Below are 5,828 nucleotides of genomic sequence, written 5' to 3' on the forward strand. Positions count from 1 at the left end.
TATTGAGTGTACTCAATTTTCTTGGATACTGTATATTTTATCAATAAAAGATTGAGGTGAAGCAGCTGATTGTACTCTGCTGGATCAGGAATGGAAAAGTATTTTGTTGCTGCAAAATGAAAATGCTCTTGGGTAAAATTGAGTTGAAATCTTTTAGTATTAATCAGGTGATCAAAATAGTTAAATGTATAGTTGATTATTTTGCTAATAATGTAAGAAACTTTTCTGTGGACCCCCCTCAGCCAAAGAATGTCAAAGAATTGTTCAGTTTAAGGAAATATATATACATGTGACTGCAACCCTACTTATATATTAAATCTGCATATGTATACCTTGGTCTTATTAACAAGAAAAGAAAAGACATTGCTCCATTGGCCAAGAATTGTATGGTTTGGAGTAGGTTTGGCATTGGTTTTACATTAGGTATGGTCAAACCATCACAATTTTCAAAATACTGCATTCTTCTTAATATATTTTTTTGTTAATATGTATTGTATTATGCTTTGAAATTTGTTGAACTCTGAATGCCTCAATTTAAAAGTCAGTCAAATGAATCCCATGAACATCCTGGACAATGAAAAACATATTTAAGAATCTGATAGAAAATTTTAAGCAATGTTCATGTATAAAGGAAAACTAATCATTAAGTGCAATATAATATACACACATATCACAACAACTACTTACGACTTCACATTGTGTAATTTATGCACAGTAGAAGGGCTTTAATAGAATGATAAGATAATAAATTCTGATGAGACAAGCCCCATTCTGTTATCAATCGGATCTCATCAAAGCTATTTTATATTGATTGATACACAGTAGGAGGACTTACACAATGTTAACTACATCTCCCCCATCAATATATTGTCTTTTTGTTGAAACAATGCTTCATATTCACACAATGATAATGCAGTATAATTTCCACCTCCAGATGTTCACTGCGAAGAAATGATATTTAAAAGAAAAATATAATCTGTAAGGATGATGGCTGAGGGGTCAAGCAGTTAACATATTTTTGTTTTTTTATCTTGCCAAATGTGTTTTGTAAATAATAGTTTTGTCTACTGGTACAAGTATGTATAATTTGCTTGAAGAATTTGTTTGTAAATTTTTTAAAAAGAGTATTATTAGGAGAAAATATATGTTTATTCTAAATTGTGAAATGAAAAATATTTTGTAGATTTAAGATTTTCGATTCATAATTTCTTTTATTGAATGCTTTATTTATAATTCTTCTCAGACACATATTGTTATTCAAATGCCACCTTAATTTATCCTCGCTAAATCAAACTTCTAAGTGACTTCTGTGACAGTCATCGGTGAAAACATCTTCTTCTTGTTGTATTTAGTTGGTCAGAGACCAAATCAATTTAAGCTTTTTATAATGGGCTTTGAAAGCTGTATTAAGAGGATGACCCTCAAAGGTGTATCCAAAAATGAAAAGCTCAAGAAACTTTCTCTTTAATAATCCCTCTGACTTTCGCCATTATTAGCTGAGAGTTTTCTTTAATACTAATGTTTGCACAGACTGATTTAAATATCTGACATTTTGTAGTATCAAGCAAAATCGTACCACTGTTGATGTCCTATGTTTTTCTGTGCTTGAATTCAATTCACAGAGATGAAATTCCAAAAGTAGAGATATCCCTGTTTAATAAGTAAAGCAGGAAGTGCTGAGGGAATAGTTTGGAAATTTATAAGATTTTCAATGAAAAGGAGATATTTGAACTTCTTTGATATTGTAGAATTACTGAGAGATGTGTACATGCAACTGTAAATATAGAGAAAAAGTGAATTCTATTTTCAATGTGGGCATTTTTTGTTCTTACCAATGACTTGTTTACATGTACATGTAAGTGTCATATGTGAAAATGATCAATAACTCAACTTTTAGTTATATACACTCAAATATTACTATTTACTCACATTCTAGACCAATATTGTATGTTCATTACTTTGAAAAAGTGTAATATTTCTTGAAGTTTATCTGAAAGTTTTTTTTTCTTTCTTATATTTATTTTATTTATTCATTTACTTTTTTTTTATTTTGAAGGATCTGTTTTTCTGCAGAAGTCGGACAGGATCTTTGATAATTTTTTAATTTGTATTTCTTTGTATTTTATTTCGTTAGGTTTATATTGAGTTTCTTGTTATTTGATTCTATTTACTTTATATCAATCATTCAACAATCAGATCATGCCAAAAAGCAATAATCTTTATCCTTTAAGTGTTTATTGTGTTGGGTTTACCAAGTTTGCATTGCGATGTTTGAGTTATTATCATTTGTTTTAATTTTAAAGAAGAAAATTGTGTTGACATAATTTTGATGAATATTTACATTGATATACATGTATGACATTAAGTTGGTCTGTAGGCTCAGAGGTTACTTATCATGTAGATCACCTCAAATCATTTTCTTTCTATAATAATGCACGGATAAATCTTTGGTGATTTATGATGCAATGTTGAAGGTAATATGGTTCTAAAACTGTATTGAGATGTCGCCCTCTCGTGTCGTGTTACACTGATTTTTTTTATTCTTCATCAGTGTTCGATAGTTACTCTCCATAGTTACCAGTATAGCGCTGTACATGAATCTACATACAATTAACAATGGTGTCACCATATATATATGAACAGTTATGATGAACTTTAAACAATAGTAGAGTTTTCTTCAAGTTTTATAAAAGGGTTTGTTTTTATCATGAAATTCTTTGCATTGACTTTAACCGGTCTGTTCCTAAACAAATTTACTTTACAATTGTCTTAAATTTTGAAAAGATTTATGACAACTTGTTCATGTTGTGTCATAGTTTATGTGAAAATCTCAGTATGAATCCTTAGGGCATTATTTAAGCATTCCCCTGCGGTGGAAGATTTTAAGCAAGTGATTGTCAAACAGTCTTTAGCTTTCTCATTTCCTATTTCAACAGTAAGGTAAAGTATACATAATACATGAGAAATATGAAGAAATCTTGATTAAAACATGTTGGAGTGATGCTCGTGTCATCTGTACTCTATGTGATAATAATTAAACATAAGATTTGTAAGGCGACAAATCCACTTGACAATCAAATGCTTAATGCTTAGTGTTGCTCCGATAGAATTGTTTTATAAATATTAATTTTCCTTCTGTTCTATAGCACATTAATATATTTTTGTTTAAAGTCGCGGTTGAGAAAATTATAATAATTTTATTTATATACACCATGCAAGCCGACACTACAAGCAGCATCTAATTTTATTTATGTTGTGATAAGTGTCTATAGATATACAGGCTATCAGAACGAAGCTACTGTTTGTGCTGTGCACAAGAACAGTTTGGAATATTTGTTTTTTTCTTATATGATGGCTCTACATTTTGGCAATCAATACATGGTTTTCACGTATATGGTGATTATTACAAAAATGTTTGATTTTGATGAATTCATTAATAAAAAGGTGCGTTTTGTTCACTGTTGCAAACTGGAATCGAGTCTTTGCTTATGATCTGTGTTTTTGATCTCTTTGTTGTAGTGAGATATGTTGTAAGTTGCAGAAAGGGCGTTGAAGGTGATGTTTTCAATCATTTAATTTTGCTCATAAACTTGGAATCAATTTTTGACCTCTTTTCAAGAAGTGATTATGAGAATATGATATATTCTTGATGAATTAAGTCAATATCTTTTCAAACTTGTATTGGAATGGAATGGTGGTGGTTATTTTACCTGACTGCTAAGAAAGCATAAATGTTTGTATGCAAGCAACCAGACGGCCGACGGCTTTAGGTCCTCTCCGAGGGACCTAGTAATGAGGATTAATGCCTTACCAAAGGGAACTAGCACATCGCCTTGGTTTCGAACCCGGGTCACCGGATTACGAGACCACTGCTCAACCGACTGAGCTATTGCGCTTTTGAAGATATTAAACATTTTCTATCAAGAATAAATCTTATTGTCATGATCACGTCAGTAGAGGAGGTAATAAAGTAAAAGTTTATCCAACTTTATGGGCAACAGTATATGATTGTAATGGAGTGAAGAAGGAAATAACTGAGAGACTCTTTAAAAATAAGTGTAGAGTAGAGGGAAATTAGTCGGTCATACATGTATGTCAAGTGTACGATGTCTCATAACCATTTCAGGAGATAATCTTTTGAAGGACTAAATTGATAAGTTTTCCTATATATCAAACCTGCAAAGCACTGATATATTTGTTATTATGTATCAATAAATTTCGATTTATTTTATTGTTTGCTTCGTTTTCCTAATCAAGAGTTAATGACCAGTGTTCCCGTAATAGGGCAAAGTTTGAAGAACGATGACAAAATAATTCGAAAAATACATCAAAAAAGATTAATACTGAATTACGCTAATGGACTGTCAAATGCGTTGACGTAACCAATTTGTATACGGGAAAACCCCCGATAGTTTTGAACATTCATTTCAACATATTATTGCCAATATTAGGGATTACGTTTATTTAAAGAGTCTCCTCCCACAAGCTATTCTATTTGTTGTAATATTAACTCCTTCCCTGATGATTTGATTAAAATGTACTCCTTGGTGAGAGAGGGAGGAGATAATTAGATGAAGAGAGGGGGAAGGAGGGAGGGGAAAGAGAAAGGGGCGGGGGTTGAGAGAGGGGGGAGGAAGAGAGATGGTGAGAGGGAGAGAGAGGGAGAGAGTGAGGGAATAAGAGAGAGAGAGAGAGAGCGCGAGAGGGAGAATGAGGGAGGTGTATTGATAAAGAAAGGTTCACGTTGAAACCATTTTGAGTTTTGTTGATGTTATGTTTCGGTGTTGTTGTTTTTTCAGTTTAACTTATCTATTTATTTTTGGTTCTTTTGTCATTCCTTAGAAAATAAAGAGGATATGAATCTGCTATAAAACAAGATATAGAAACCGGGAATTAATTGGAAAGGGATTTTGAGGAGGTGGGGGTCTTCTTTTTAATCAGACATCTATTATTTATTTCTGCACGTTTTCTGTGAGGCTTCCTTTATCTAGTTCAAATATTCATCGATACACTTATATCAAGAGAAGATAATCATCCTACCCATGTATCTGCTACTGACATTCTGACAAGCTGGCTTTGATAATATCTTTATGTGTTATTTCATGCTCGAATTCAAAGACTGACTGCATACATGGAAAACACATTTTAAAGTTATATAGATTCATCAAGCAGATTGGCAAACAATCGAATTCAAAAGCCCACTTGTACCTTCATTATTTCCTATTACATAATTTTACAAATTTATTGACAAACTAATGAAACTTGTATAACAGTGAACAAAAATTGTATAAGAATAAACTAAGATCAGGCTTAGATAACAACATAGTACAAACCACATGTATAATTATGTACACAGCAAGGGCGCATAATAATTATACCAGTGCTGTACGTAAGAATCAAAAGAATCATGAAGCATACAACACAAAGTTTTTGGTTTACTTATGTCAAAGGTCACTGTGGTAATGGGAACAATACATGAACCCTTTTCAGCTAACATCACACTTTTGCATCATCTTACGTCAAAGATGATACTTTCATATCTATTTTCGTTTTCTGCTTTTTTGATTTTGTCTGTAAATTTACGTGCGTCTGAGTTGTTCTTTGTTTCTGATATTGGCAAACATGTTTTTAATTACCTGGAGGTATAGATTTGACATCCAAACTACTCGATGGCAGCCAGGGGTCTTCAAGATTAAGAAAGTTGTTTACTATCATATCTCAGATTAATACGTCTTTAAGTGGACATAAACATGATTATATACGCCTTAACATTCTATATTTGAAAATTTGCCTCGAAAACATTTAAATTTAGCTCATTCCCTCACAAA

Source organism: Strongylocentrotus purpuratus, unplaced genomic scaffold (genome assembly GCF_000002235.5).
Source record: "Strongylocentrotus purpuratus isolate Spur 01 unplaced genomic scaffold, Spur_5.0 spur5_contig_843, whole genome shotgun sequence".
Lineage (NCBI taxonomy): Eukaryota > Metazoa > Echinodermata > Echinoidea > Camarodonta > Strongylocentrotidae > Strongylocentrotus > Strongylocentrotus purpuratus.